This window comes from Chrysemys picta, chromosome 3 (genome assembly GCF_011386835.1).
Source record: "Chrysemys picta bellii isolate R12L10 chromosome 3, ASM1138683v2, whole genome shotgun sequence".
Taxonomy (NCBI): Eukaryota; Metazoa; Chordata; order Testudines; family Emydidae; genus Chrysemys; species Chrysemys picta.
In genome coordinates this window covers 3,973,245-3,988,754 of record NC_088793.1, presented here as the reverse complement: position 1 = coordinate 3,988,754, position 15,510 = coordinate 3,973,245, and the positions used below count along the sequence as shown (strand labels likewise).

General features: G+C 49.7%; 1 long non-coding RNA gene across 1 annotated transcript in view; it reads right to left on the bottom strand.

Annotated features, from left to right (window-relative positions):
- Nucleotides 1–14,824: 14,824 nt before the first annotated feature.
- The window catches only part of LOC135982128 (uncharacterized), a 75,451-nt gene continuing 74,765 nt past the window's right edge, over nt 14,825–15,510 (bottom strand). Inside the window, exon 3 of the long non-coding RNA XR_010599315.1 lies at nt 14,825–15,077. This is a non-coding gene — a long non-coding RNA (uncharacterized LOC135982128). The remainder of the gene's footprint in view (nt 15,078–15,510) is intronic.

The following is a 15,510-nucleotide window of genomic DNA, read 5'->3' as shown; positions in this document are numbered from 1 at the left end:
TGGCCATAAGGTCTTTTGGTAGCATCCTCAAAAGCTTCTAGAAAGAATTCAGCTTTGCCGGGGTACATTTGCCGAGCGAGCGTAGCAATTTGTAATATATCCCTGGGGTTTTTGCGTTTAGGTTAATCGTGTGACTCTTTTCCCCCTGACAAAATACGTTTTGAACTATAAACATAATGCTCAGGTTTCTGTGATGCACATACTTGGTAAAAGCTTTCTCGATTGCACAAGCTTACACCGCCTCCCTTTACACCTGTGCCGCTTGTCCACATAAGACTGACACTTATCACACAAAGTTTTAGACAGGCATTCGACTTGTTTTTTCGATGCACAGTCGACGTGTCCGTCTAAACACTCTTTGGATCGAAAATACAGTCTACAGCTAGGACACCTCAGCTGCACGCCCATGCTGTCCAAGCACGTTACGCTCAAACGGAGGCGGCAACGATACCTGCAAGAGTGGTCGTGACTGTACGCCATGTGGCAAAACTCACAATAATTTTTCACACCGAAGAACTTTTTCACATCCAGAACCCCATAGTAATGCTCATCGTGCAACGGGATGAAAAAAGTCTTGGGGTACACTGGGCCCCCCGTTTTAAAAAAGCCCCATCCACCTTTCGCCGCATACAGCACCACCTGTATATTGACTCCTAAATGCTGTTCAAACGTTGCTACGTCACTGAGCAGAACCTTTTTTTGATCTGACCACCCCAGTTTCTCCTGCAACTTTCTCGCCCCCGCTAACAATTCCGCGTCCGTAGGTTTACGGTCGGACATAACGGCCAAAAGCCCACCCTCAAAACACAGATTGGTACCGGTGTAAATCAGGTCTACTAAGCATTGTCTCTTTTTATGGAGGATTTGACTACCGCGGATAGAATTTAAACCTCTACGAGCGCCCCCACCCCTGTTTTTTACAACTGTCACAACGAGGCGCAACGTCCCATCGAGATGCAACTCTCTATTGCTCTGTAGCAGCTTTGAGGCCTGAGCGAAGAAATCCTCAGCAGACAGCTCATCCCTAGTTCTTCTGACTGAAAACAAAGGGTTAGTAAAATTTCGGCTCTAAACGTAACTGAACATAATCATCATAATCACCATTAACGTCATCTAGAACTAACTGTATTCCCCTGTGTATGGCTTCAACAACCTGCTGAGCTGAATTTATTCCCTCAGGATTGACAAAACGAAATTCCTCACAATACACCGACCCCCCAAATCTAGGTAATTCACGTTGCCAACTTCTCACTCTCTCCATATACACCTCTGCATTTTCAGGGTTACTTGGGGGTTCCTCTATGGGACCGTCAGCGGCATCTTCTACAGCAGATGCTATTTGAGAGTCAGACTCCGAGGGGCCTCCGTGAGGGTTATCAGGAGGAGACGGGGACCTTCTAGAGAGCCCTCTGGGGAATTTTCTAAACCAGACTCTGCGTGAGAGTTGGGTTCCACCTCCTCATTTTCAGACAAGCCAGTTTGAGAGCCTCCAGTAGGGGGCATCTCTTTTTGCTTTTTTCCTCATTACCTCTTTAGCCTTTTTAAAAAATTTTACTGAGACCCTGGCCTGGAACTTTTTGGCCGCCATTTGTTTGTCCACCAAGAGCTGTCCCCCATTTTGTTTACACCTTAGCTGATGTGTACCGTTGAGGGTGCCTTTTTTACCCAGGCCCCTTTCCACGGCTAGTCACGCCTGCTCAGAGTCCCCCTTTTGGAAAAATTGAAGTATTTTTCAAAAAGTCGCCCGCCAGAGGTTTTGCATTTTTGACGTGGTTTCCAGCTCTCCTTTCTTTTAGACCCCTGAGGATATAGCAGCCACCAGTATTCTGAACAAAGCCTCATATTTTCCCCAAATCTTCATCAGTTTCTGAATGAAGCATCATACTTTTCCCAAATACTAGAATATGGGGGAGCTGTGACGAGCTTATGGTGTTGGGAGAATGGTCTGTCAGTCCTTGGTTTTTTATTCACAACCCCTAAAGCGCGTGCTCCGGGTTTGTGAATGTGTGTGTTTTTGCTCAGTTTTCTCAGGGCTTGGTGTGGTGGTGGCCGCTGAGGAACTGGAGTTGTGTTTGCGTGGTTGGTCTTTACCAGAATCTTTTGTTTTGTCCTTGGGTTTGACGTATATGAGGTTTGGACTGCCCTGATGCTTCATCTGCACCCTTGTGCTCAGGGCCGGCGCAACCCATTAGGCGACCTAGGTGGTCGCCTAGGGCGCTACAATTTGGGGGCCGGCGACCGCGGCGGTATTTCAGCGGCGGGACCTTCCGCTGCCTCTGTGGGGGGGCGGCATTTCGGGGCGGGACCTTCCGCCGCCAAGGGCGGCAGAAAAGCTGGCGGCGCTCCTGCTTGTGCTGTTTTGTGTTAGCGTTGTTAAAGGTCTCAAAGCAGATTCCTGGTTCTTTGGCGGTTCTGGTGGAGGTGTCCCTGTAGCTTCGACTACAGCATTGTCAGGAAAGCTGCCCGTGCCTATGAGGGGGAGAAAAGACATTTTACGAAACTGAACTTTACCATCTTTCTCACCCACACCTATGGATTTACTTAAAATACAAAACCTCATGAAACAAATAAGCAAAATATATTTACTGGGCTTCATCCATCCATCAGTCATTGATGCTGGTGAATTTTCCTTTTCAGCTGTCTCTTTCCTTTTTCTTTTGAGCTTGTTTACCCTCTCGTGTTTTGACCGTACTGTGAAGCAAACAACATTATAAAAGACATGAAACTGTCTTGTAAACTTAAAAAAATAAAATATTCGTTAGGGTGTTTTTCTATTTGAAAAGTCACATCTTTAAAACAAAATCATCCATTTCAGGCTGCACAACAAACACAGGTTTTGAGTTTATTTCTACCGCTTTAAAAAACAAACCCACAAACATTTTTAAAAAGACATCTCATTTTGCAAAATAAAAACCAAACTACTTTTAAGATCCATTGAAAATACTTTTCAATAAACCCACATGCATTTAAAAGGCACATGGTTGTTCTGTCCACCACCACCTCGCCCCCACCCCTGCCATGTGTGTTTGGGCCTTCAGGTTAAAGAACAAGCAAACACCTTAAGTTAGGATTACCCCCAAATCCCTATACAACCTGTGTAATACCTGAAGGTTTTTTTTTTTTTTTTAATTTAACAGTATTAAGCACATCTATAGTTAAAATGGTTTTTACCTTGGCCTGGTGGTGAAATGCAGCTTAAAGTTCCTGGTTCCATGCTAAACAGATCACACTGCAATAAAGCCAGGCACCATTATTCACTAAGACAGCATGGCCAAAGAATGGCATTATAGAATATCTATTTTCAGAGTTCAAAACAGGGCGCATACCTCCTCTTGCAGTCCAGCAGCAATTCAAGAGCGTTTCTGTTGGAAGAGACAGGCTCCAAGCTCCCTGAGGTTTTTATACCACCCTAACTCTTTGTTTCAAAATAGTCAGCAGGTTGATGGGCTCACCCCTCCCCAGCATTCCCTTTTGTGGTCTGGGCTGGGGGAATAAATTGTCTGCACAACTGGGCTGCTTTTCTTTTCTTTTAGTTCAAATACATTTTTCTGTAGGGCCTCTTACAGTGCCCATTCCAAGTGGGGGCCCTTTGCAGATCTCAATGAATGTCTTGGGGCTTGTTTTTTATCAAGGTCCCCCCGGCGCTAAATGTTCTTGGGTTAGGCACAGACATTGCGTAGCATAACCTATGGCAGTAACAGTGTTTAATAGGATTTCCAAACACAGCTCAGCACACAGGCCCCGGAGCTTGCAGTTTATATCCACTGAAGTCCAAGTCACACAGTCATGGTGCCGTTGGGCTGGCGCATCTATGACACAGCCCTCAAATCTTCAAAAAGCTTTTCCCTAAGGCAGTGATTAAGGACAGCATAAACAGCAACGCGTACAATAGTCCGCAGGACTTTTTTTACGCTCACGACGTGGCACTGGCTCAGTTAGTTCCATGCCAAGCCTCCTCCTAAACTCCTCATAGCCGTCATCCTCGGAGTCCTCTTCAACAATTTGTATCGGCGTTGAGCAGAACCAAGGTGGGCCCAGTTCATCTTCGCTGCTTGATGCAACCCTGTCCAGGGCCTCCTGCTCCTCTAGAAAGGCATTGTCGAGATGTTGAGAAATTTTCAGAAAAGAAACAGTGTAAATTCCCACTGCTTGTTTTTAAATTTACACAAACCCCCCACCCCCCGGTTCCTAACCCCATTAAACCCCATCATCAACCATCACTTCTTAATAATTCATTTACCTGAGCGACGTCTTGTGCATTCACCTTGTCCTCCGGTGACTCCCCTGAGCTGTGTCTGCCTTCCTCCTCCAGGGGGATGGACGACAAGAGGCCACCACACTCATCGGGGTGTCTCCCAAGCAGTTGGGTTTCAGGTTCCGGCGTATCCATCAACGGCTGGGCCAAAGGGCCCTCCTCGGTCGCTCCCTCCTCCTCCTTGGAACTGTCGCTGATGTAGCGCTTTCTCTGCGGATGGTCAAAGGCCCTCGGGGCTAAAACAAAGTCCGAAGTTCTCACGGGGGTGGTGAAGGAGTCCATGTTTCCACGATTTCTAAAGCACGCGTTCCTGGTAAAAGATGGCCTCTTCTGCCCCAGCAGTGGGACCTATGGGGTAATGGTGCTGCACTCTGATTGGCAGAGGGCGCTGGGAGGAGTTTTTAGAGGGGTCAGATGACCCTCTTCTGGGCGGGTCACCCCGCCCTAGAACACCCCCGATTGGTCAAATCTGCTCTCGGGGCAGTCCTATATGACCGAAACCCATTGCGACTGGTAGAGGGCGGTGGGAGGAGTTCTTAGAGAGGTCACATTATCCACTTCCGAACGGGTCACCCCGCCCTGGAACATCCCCGATTGGTCAAATCTGCTCTTGGGGCGGTCCTACGTGACCGAAACCCGTCGTGATTGGTAGAAGGCGGTGGGAGGAGTTCTTAGAGGGGTCACGTGAACCCTTTCCGGATGGGTCATCCCGCCCTAGAACACCCCCGATTGGTCAAATCTGCTCTGGGGGGCGGTTCTATATGACCGAAACCCATCACGATTGGTAGAGGGTGGTGGGAGGAGTTCTTAGAGAGGTCACATTATCCACTTCCGGACAGGTCACCCCGCCCTGGAACATCCCCGATTGGTCAAATCTGCTCTTGGGGCGGTCCTACGTGACCGAAACCCATCGTGATTGGTAGAAGGCGGTGGGAGGAGATCTTAGAGGGGTCACATGAACCCTTTCCGGATGGGTCACCCCACCCTGGAACTCCCCCATATTGGTCAAATCTCCTCTCGGGGCAGGCCTATGCGGGCGAAACCCATCACGATTGGTAGAGGGTGGTGGGAGGAGTTCTTAGAGAGGTCGCATTATCCACTTCCGGACGGATCACCCCGCCCTGGAACATCCCCAATTGGTCAAATCTGCTCTCGGGGCGGTCCTATGCGACCGAAACCCATCGTGATTGGTAGAAGGCGGTGGGAGGAGATCTTAGAGGGGTCACATGATCCCTTTCCGGATGGGTCACCCCACCCTGGAACTCCCCCATATTGGTCAAATCTCCTCTCGGGGCAGGCCTATGCGGGCTAAACCCATCCTGATTGGTAGAGGGCAGCGGGTAGTTTTTATAGGGGTCACATGACACACTTTGCTTCCGGTCATGTGTCCGCCTTGACCCCGGAAGTAATGCCCCCATGGGTGGGACTTAAGGGGCCAAGGGGCAGGGTTGACGGTAGGGCTTTATACTACTACAAGACACCCTTGGAGGCCCTTGCCTTCCAAAAGGGTGGCTTTGTAAATTTAGTACCAGGTCTTCTTGAACGAGAGTCCTTGGACATTTGGGACTTCGCTTTGTTTTGAAGTTTGGCGAAGGTTTTCTTGAGACACATTAAGATCCGTTTGAGAACTGGATCTTTGCTCCTTGAAGGGGATGGTGTCCTAGCTCTGGAGGCCTTTGCTGGCTTTGGAGGAGAACCGTCAGGACTCCCAGTTGCTTTCTCCCCAGCTTGCGAAAGCCCTGTTGTACTCATAGCAATGGACACCATCTTTGGTTGCTTGGTGGGGGCCATTTTCCCCATTCCATCCTGCGTCTTGCTCCTGTCTGCTGGAAGGAGCCACACCACTGGCATCTTGTTGAGGTTGGATGACGCTGAGGAGTCTCCTGGAGTCCATCGCTGTGGAATTCTGGGCAAGTCAGCACCTGCAGAGCCAGCTGGTCTTTTCCGTCGAACCTTATCGCACTTCTTGCAAACTCTGATTGGTGGCTGGTCCCTGGAGAGCTTTGAATTCACAGTTCCATCAAACCCGTGTGGAGCCGTGATGTCTCGAAGACCATGCAGCTCAGCAGATAGTTGGTCTGACGTTTCTTGCCCTTTCGATGCTGCTGCCCCAGGATGCTTCCAGGAGTAAGACCAGGCCATTTGCTGCCTTCTGTCGGTGGGTAGGGCATGTACATCCTCCAGCCACCTCTGACTGGGGGCCCTTAGAGGCAACTGAATAGACCGAGCCTTCTTGGAACGCAGCTGAAATGGTGACAGGTATGGAGTCACGATGCCCCCGCACGTAGGGTGAGAGAGCCGGCCTCTCTCCTCTGGGGAAGGAGACATGAACCTCCTCAGGGAATCCTGGATCCTCATGGGCAGTTCCGATCTTTGCTGCACTTGCATCTTTGTAATGTGGACCTCCAGCTGCTTTTTAACGTCCCTCCCAAGGAAGAGCAGCTCCTCAAGGATGGGAACCACCTCAACCTCGGGCTTTGCCTTCAGGGGAGACAGCTTGGGAACCGGGGGTAGGAAAGCCCGCCGGGATTTCCACACGGCATCCGGCAAACCCCACTCCTGCTGCAGCTTCTTCCGCTGCGTGTGCCAGTCCAACTTCTCCCTGACCTCATTGAGCAGTCTCCATCTCACTGAATTCCACCCCAGCTCCCCTGGCTGGGACGGCGTGAGGCAGCTTTGCCGGGGGCTCTGGGTCCAGGGTGAGCAGCCCCCACTGCATGTCGAGATGCTCACGCCTTATGTGGAGTTCGATGTGGTGGGCAGGCTGTTGTCCCATCATTGGCAATGCCGCTGTCCTGGGCTTGCCTGGCTCCCTAGGGGGGCGGAGTGGCCCAGGCAGGGCAGTCTCTCTCACGAGGGGAGCATCTCTGTGAGACTCTCTCACCATCTTAGGAAACGCCTGCATTTGGATCTCAGAGCATTTCTGAGCCACGTGCTCCTGCAGCTTGACCACTGCCGTGGGCACAAGCGTGGCCAGGATGGCATCAGGGGATGCCATGATCCTGTGGGTCTTTTGGGGCAGGGATCCCGAGGGGCAGACACATGGTTCCTGGATCTCCTGGGCACGCTGAGGGCTGGTGTCGGATCTCAGGGGTTTTGTTTGTGGAGCTGGAGGCAGAAGAGCCATGTGGGGTTTCTGGGGGGTGATCTGCTCTCGCTGTTCTTGTCTGCTGTGGGCAGGAGGCCTGGGGAGAGGCTGGGCTTGGATGGGATGAGTGGATCCTTCCCAGCCCGCGGCAGGCAGGATCTCCCTTGTGCGGCAGAGGGGCTCTGACCGAGTCACGGAGGCTTCTCCCAGGGAAAAGGAGCTGGGACTCCAGAGGGAAGAGGGGATGGATTCCATAGAGGAGAACTGGCTGGCCGCAGATGTCATCACACTCGGCCTGTGGGAGAGAGCAGACAGGGACAGATGGGACATGGCCCTGCTGAGCAAAGGCGGGGCTTGGGCACAGCCTTCCAACTGTAGTGCAATGGGGCAGTGCCTAGACATGCATGGCACACCACACTCTGACACAAGGACATCAACTGGCTGACGAAGGACTGAGAGGGGGAGCTGGCACTCATTTGATCTATAACGATAACCCCTTCGTCACACGCACATGTGCAGCACCTAGCACAATGGGGCCTTTGAGCATGATTGGGGACCTAGTGCTATTTTAATCGAAAGATTAGCTAACAAAAATTGGTTTGGGTGAGGAAGATGTGAGCGTGTGTGCAACCCTGGCCAGAGCATGTTGTGAAGGCCAAGACCATAAACAGGGGTCAAAAAAGAACTTTACAGCAGATTCCAGGCCAGGGACCCTCAACCCAGCAGTTCTGGGCTTTCCTCTCCCAGCCTTCCCTGCTACTTCCCTGGACTGCTTCCTGCCACTCCTGGCTCCCCTCCTTGCTCTGGGTGCACCAGCTCCAAACACGTCCCCCTCTGCCCAGGGAGGGGCGGCCCTTTCCCAGCAGCAGCCCCTGTCTGGTGCCAGCTTCCTGGCTTTATGGGCCCCGCCTATTCCTGCCCAGCTGAGCCTGCTTGCCATCAATTCCCTGCTCCCTGGCTCTTCCTCCAGGGGCACCTGTGGAGTTAATGGGTCTGCCTGGCCACCTTAGCCCCTTCCAGTCCTGTGTGGGGTGGACACCCCGTCCCAGGTGTCATCTGATTGCTGTTTCTTTCAAACACAGCAGGGAGCAGGGGCAGGTTCTAGACAGTCGCCTGCTGGGAGATCTTGCCGGACAGAAGGATTTGATCCTACTCACAACCCAGCTTGTGGTCTCTGCATTTAATTTCTGATAATCCCTCACCTCACTGTCACTGGTATCTCACCTTGGAAGCTGAAGCCTCTTAGTGACTTTTCCTGTTATTTTAGGATCCTGGAGTGTCTGGTTTTCCTGCTCCCTCCTCTCTCCATGCACTATCCCCTCCCACACAGCCCCCAGTCTGGTGCCCCCTGTGCAGTTGCCTTACGGTATCAGAACTTCATCCAGGTGTCTGGCCACGTACTCTAGCCTCCTCTCAGCGATCCTGAGGGTGTGAGCCAAGGGGAGATGCTCCAGGAGCTTGCCGAGGCTGTGGAACAGCGAGAGCAGGTAGCTGAGTGCAGGCTCTAAGGGGTGCTTTGTGCTGCAGAGCTGAAGGTCCAGGGTTCAAATCCCACTGGGAACCCATGCTGGGGAACTGGAGGTGGGGGTGGGACCATTACACAGGTGCTGCCGGATCCTACTCACCGTACCAAAAAAGCCAGCCTTGCTCCTGACCTCTCCACCTCACCGCCCTGGTGTGCACGGGGCTGCTCCCATCAAACATTTTCTCGCCCTCTTGGGAGGGGAGGATGGTCCAGTCCAGTCGACACAATCTACCGCCCCCCTCCCAGGCTAAATGAGCCGCATGATGCTCAAGGAGGGAATGACCCATTGTATGATGCATGGGGGTGGATTAGAGATGGCAACTTCTGCTGAGTGGGAATGAATTGCATGATTCTAAGGAGAATAGTTGCTTGCCTGGTCTATAGGTCGGGGCAGGGGAGGGATTACTAGGGCTACTGCCCCTGGGGGCGGGGGGGGGGGTTGAGCTGCATGACACGAGGGGAGGGGACTGACCCACTGCAGATTTATGGAGGGGGGCATTGCTTACCATGCCTCTAGGGATGCACAAGCCTCCTCCAACTCGTCCTCACAACGTCCAAAACCTGCCAGAAGTGAGACATAAAGGAGACATTGAGCTGCTTGGGCACCCTCTGCTTCCTAGCGCCCCAGAGCCCCAGATTTCAGGGGCAGCCTGTGAACGGAGCCCCAGCCAGGGCCTCTGCACGACTGTGGGCATGACTGTGCCTTCGCAGGAAGAGGGGAGGCAGGAGGGGGAATAGACCCTATTTCCCTTCTTTGCGTGGGGCCCGAGTTTGCCACCGCAGCTGTGGGGTCAGGGGCTGCTTACCTTTCGGTTTCTTCCTTTCATCCCTGTGCCTCGTCTTCCTCGGAGAAGCCTGCCACACACAGAGAAAGCAGCAGGGTTAGAGAACTCCAATAAAACGGGGATAACAATGAGCCAGAGGTGACTGCCATGTGGGGCCAGGGGGCAGTTTTTCCTTGTGGGAGAGTATTGCACGAGGAGGCATCATGGATAGGCATTGTGCTTTCCTATGATGCAGCCAATGTTGCTGCTTTTTAGCGTCTGCACAACGTGCCGCAAGTGGCACATGACCAGGATTCATCAATGAATTTGGTCTGTTGGTTGGATCATTAGCTTCCCCAGCCCAGCCTGGGTACTGATGGGGTCAGGGAGTCCAATGTGAACATTGATCCAGCTCTCCCCTCCCCCCCCCCCCCGAGGCTGCCGAGATGCCATTTGACAAAGGAATAGAAGTGCTGTTGCTGGGTCTGGTTCTCTGCCCAGCCCAGCAGCAGTCATTGGGATATGGTGCCTTGTAGATCCCACTCTGCCACCACACCTGCCAGCCCCAATAGCCCTATACAACGTAAGCTCATGACATTCTCTCCCTCCCTCAATGTGGAGGAAGATATGCATGGCTCCCCCCCGCCAGTCATGAATTGCACAAACTGGTTTTTAGAATAAACCAAAACCAAGTTTATTAACTACAAAAGGTAAATGTCAAGAGATTATAATTATCAGAGGGGTAGCCGTGTTAGTCTGAATCTGTAAAAAGCAACAGAGGGTCCTGTGGCACCTTGGAGACTAACAGCAGTACTGGGAGCATAAGCTTTCGTGGGTCAGAACCTCACTTCTTCAGATGCAAGCGGTGAAGAAGCATGTGGACAAGGGCGATCCAGTGGATATCGTGTACCTGACATGCATCTGAAGAAGTGAGGTTCTGACCCACGAAAGCTTATGCTCCCAGTACTTCTGTTAGTCTCAAAGGTGCCACAGGACCCTCTGTTGCTTTTTAAGAGATTATAAGGGATAGCAAACAGATCAAAGCAGATTCCTGAGCAAATCAAACAAAACACGCAACCTAAGCTTAATACGCTAAATTAACTGGTTAATAGTAGAAAGCAACAGAGGGTCCTGTGGCACCTTTAAGACTAACAGAAGTATTGGGAGCATAAGCTTTCGTGGGTAAGAACCTCACTTCTTCTGATACTTGGTTAATAGTAGCACATTCTCACCCTAAATGTTGTTTTGTGCAGGTTGCAAAGTTTCTTGAAGGTAAACTGCACTGATTGCAGCTTAAATATCCAGGTATTCCTTTCACAGGCTAGATCTTTCCCCCCTGGGCTCAGCCCCCGCCCTCCTCCCCCTCAGTTTAGTTCCTTTGTTTCTCCAGGTGTTTTCAGCAGTCTTCCTTTTTGGGCAGGGAGGTGGTGGAGAAGAACCTAGATTAACTCACTTCCAAGCCTTCAATAGGATTTGGATATGACAGGAATCCTTTGTCTCCCAGTTTGACCCCCCACCCCCAACTCCCTCCTAGTAGAAAAATACCACCAGTCCAAAATGATGTCCAGTACCAGGTGACATGATCACATGACCCTGCAGTGTCAAAGCAGCATCCCAGGAAACTTCTTAGGAAGGAGGAAGTTTAGTATCTTCAAAGTCCTAATGGCCCATCCAGGCTGATTGCCTACTGTTTGGTGGGCATTCCCCTGGTGCAAGCACTTTTGTTATTGATACAGAGCCCCTACTTCTAACTTCAGATACAGAAATGATACATCCATACAAATAGGATAATCACATTCAGTAAATCAGAACCTTTCCAATGATATCTCACATGACCCCTCTTGCATAAAACATACCTTAGTTATGCCATATTCATAGAACAATATTTCTATGAAGAATATAGAGCGTAATGTCACAGCGGTGAAGAAGTATGTGGACAAGGGCGATCCAGTGGATATCGTGTACCTGAACTTTCAGAAAGCCTTTAAGAAGATCCCTCCACAAAAGTTCTTAAGCAAAGTAAGTTGCCAGGGGATAAGAGGGAAGGTCTTCTCATGGACCAGTAACTGGTTTTAAAGATGGGAAACAAAAGGTAGGAATAAATGGTGAGTTTTTGGAAGAGAGATAAATAGCAACATCCCCCAAGGATCTGTACCGGGACCAGAGTTGTTCAACATATTCATAAATAATCTAGGAAAGGGGGGGAAACAGTGAAGCGGCCAGATTTGCAGATGATACAAAACTAAAGATCATTCAGTCCAAAGCTGAATATGCCCTCCTTGTTCCTAGATGTAGAACTCTGTGTTGGGCTGTATGAAATCACATTTTGTTTGAATGGGCCCCATTTCCAAAGAAACTCTCCAGAACTCTCTGTATGACTGCCCTGTCCTCATCGTTATTTCCCATTCTGCCAATCTTTGTGTCATCAGCACATTTTTATCAGCAGCAATTTTATATTTATGTCCAGGCTACACCTGAGGGCAGGTTGCTGCTCTGGCATCTGGCAGGCGCTGATGTCGTCTCTAGGTCAGAATGGGGCTGCCCTCCTGCAATCTCCCGCTAGCCTGTGAGCTGTCAATGCTGTGCTTACATCAGGAGATAGGATGTGGCAACAGCCCAAGGGGGCTGAGCTGCTGAGCTCAGAACTAGGCAGGAGAGAGGGCATCAGATTTCCCAGGAAAACCCTGGGTCTTTTCAAAGCTTTATGACTCTCAAGCCCCTAAGCAAGGGACGTTTTTTCCCTACTTGTGAAGCAGAATCTCCCAGCCTGAAGTGATAATCTAGTGTTACAAGTGCAGAAAAACTTTCATGGTATCGCCTGCCCAAGCATTCCAAAACCATGAGCTGGGCCCCACCAAAATCATGAGATTGACTTCAAAATAACGATATCTTAAAAAACAATTCATCTGGGGAACTCTTCATTTGCCTTCTGGTGTCTGAGCCGCTAGGGTGACCTCAATTGACATTTTCCAGCTTCTCTTTGCAACCATGAGAGCTTAAAATGTGCTAACAAATACAATGAAATGAAATCAAATCAAATAAAAAGCCGAGATTCTCAGATAAATCACTTGACTCCAGCAGTGGGAGCTTTAAGAAAACCACCCTATATCATGAGATAATAAAGATCCTTACCTCTTATCTAACATTTTCAGTCAGTGGATCTCAAAGCACTTTACAAAGGAGGTCTGTAGCATTAGCCCCCTTTTAGAGATGGGAAACTGAGGCACAGAGAAGAACAGTGACTTACCCAAGGTCACCCAGCAAGACAGTAGCAGAGACAGGACTAGCATTTAAGTCTCCTGAGTTCCGTCTAGTGCTCTATCCACTAGGCCACAGTGCATTTGAAGTAAGGGGTCAGAGTCAGTACATTCCTGTGGTGTGTGGTGGTTATTTTGCCTCTCCCAATGCCATAGTTGTTGAAGTGACACATTTTGACCTGTGACCTGTGCTGGCCCAGGGGCATCATTGTTAAAACGAGTTTCTCACAGCAGGTTCTTGTTAGGCCTGAACACAAGTTAACTGGACCATGTCTCCGATGTCCCATTGGGAAAGTTTAAAAGCCACTGAAGGCCTTGCAGTGCACTGACATACTGGGATTTTCAGAAAGCCTTTGACAAGGTCCCTCCCCAAAGGCTCTTAAGCAAAGTAAGCTGTCCTGGGATAAGAGGGAGGGTCCTCTCATGGATCAGTAACTGGTTAAAAGGGTAGGAATAAATAATCCGTTTCTCAGAATGGAGAGAGGTAAATAGTGGTGTCCCCCAGTGGTCTGTACTGGGACTTTTGAAGTGATAATCAAGATAGCCCAGTTTTTTCTCTTACTTAATTGGCCTCTCAGAGTTGGTAAGACAACTCCCACCTGTCTCTGTATGTGTGTATATATCTCCTCAATATTATGTTCCATTCTATGCATCCGAAGAAGTGGGCTGTAGCCCACGAAAGCTTATGCTCAAATAAATTTGTTAGTCTCTAAGGTGCCACAAGTACTCCTGGTTTTTCTATCCTACTTGTTGCTTGGAGGTAATGAATTATTCATTTGATCTTATAATAAATATTTTAACTTGTAATATACCTGTAAATGCCAATTAGAGGCTGTTCTGCATTTTAATCGGAGCAAAACAAGTCTGTATTTGCATGCTCTTTTCAGACATTTTGTTCTTTGGGATTTTGCTGAATATAAAGTGTTCATGAAAACTGGAGGATTCAAGAACAGAGCCTCTTCTTACTAAAGAAGAACAGGAGTACTTGTGGCACCTTAGAGACTAACAAATTTATTAGAGCATAAGCTTTCGTGGACTACAGCCCACTTCTTTGAAAGCTTATGCTCTAATAAATTTGTTAGTCTCTAAGGTGCCACAAGTACTCCTGTTCTTTTTGCGGATACAGACTAACACGGCTGCTACTCTGAAACCTCTGCTTACTGGATCACTATATATGGAGTGATCCCAGCAGGGACAAAATGCCACAGGTATGTCTTATATTAGGTAGCAGCAAATGTTCTAGCATATTAGGTAGCAGCAAATGTTCTATCATCACTAGCTGGGGTGGTTGGGGCAGTAAGGAACAACCAATGAATGGAGCCACGAGCTCGGTCTGTGGCCCTGTCTCTCTCTGTGGATGTGTCCTGCCAGCCCAATGGGGCCTGGTCAGAACAGGGGGCCTCTGGCCACCCTCCCTCTCTTCCTTCCATGGGGCTGTGTCCAGGCAAGCTCTGCTGAGAGTGTAGGATGGCTTCAGTGGGGTTGGGGGGGGGGGTGTCCTCCTACCATCCTGCTTCTCCTGGAGAAACTCTGCTGGGTCGCCATGGCCATGCAGATGACCAGGACCAGAAGGACGCAGGTGTACAGCACCCAGGGGTTGTCCCAGCAGGCACAGAACCAGCTCTGCGTGATCCCCATCCTCGTGCTGGGGAGGACGGTCTGGACACTGGGCTCCCTGCTGGTGCTGCCACTGGATCTCTCCCGAGAGGCTGTTTGTTCCAGTGACGCATCATAAAGGGCCAGGACCAGGCGGGTCCTGACATCACAAAGGGACTGCACGCATCAGAGGTGAGCAAGATCCTCAGCTCCCTACAGCCCCTCCCCAGTGTTAGGGGGCTTATGTTTTTCCCCTTTTACTTTCCTGGTTCTTCTTGCATGACCAGAGCAACAATACCCGAAGTTCAAAGGCGCAAACAATTTGATGTTTATTGGGGTAAACTTTTAGCGAGCATCATTTTAGTTGCCGTTCTATTTTCAGGTACCATGGTAGCTGTTACACAGGTGCTGGCCTCCTCGTTGAGCATTTTGCGTTTTCGTACACATTTTCCACCCCTCTCAGCCTTTTGAAGCCATCCCCCACCCACGTCATGCTAGCAACAAGACACACACCACAGACAAACAACGCAAAACACAGATTCATAGTATTCTGGGTTATTCTTTCGCTGGCGCCAGCATGCTTGTAGAGTGTCTGAAAAACAAAAGAAACAATTTTTACCCCCTTTGGTGGGGACAGATTATTGCTTAATAATAATACCAATTCCTTTTACAAATTTCCTTGCTAATTGCAGGAAAAACAGAATGACCTTTAGGCTGTTCTTATTTTCTTTTATAGTCAGGCTAGTGAATTACCCCACTCACTGGTCATTTATGAAATTTATGAGGTGGTGTGCCTCAGTTTCCCCTCTTGTACAACAGACCAGGTTTGCAATCGTTTTTTTGCTGTACCAAGCTTTACGTTTATTTTCAGGTAATAGCTGAGAGACAGCTTTAGATTTTGGCTTTGTACACACACACCCCCGGTTAGGGTTAACCTGTCCCCCTTATTTTCAGGCTTGACTTGTTTTTTCACCTCCCTCTTCTGGAGGGCCATAATCTGAGTCTTCTAGTAGCTTGTTTGCTGA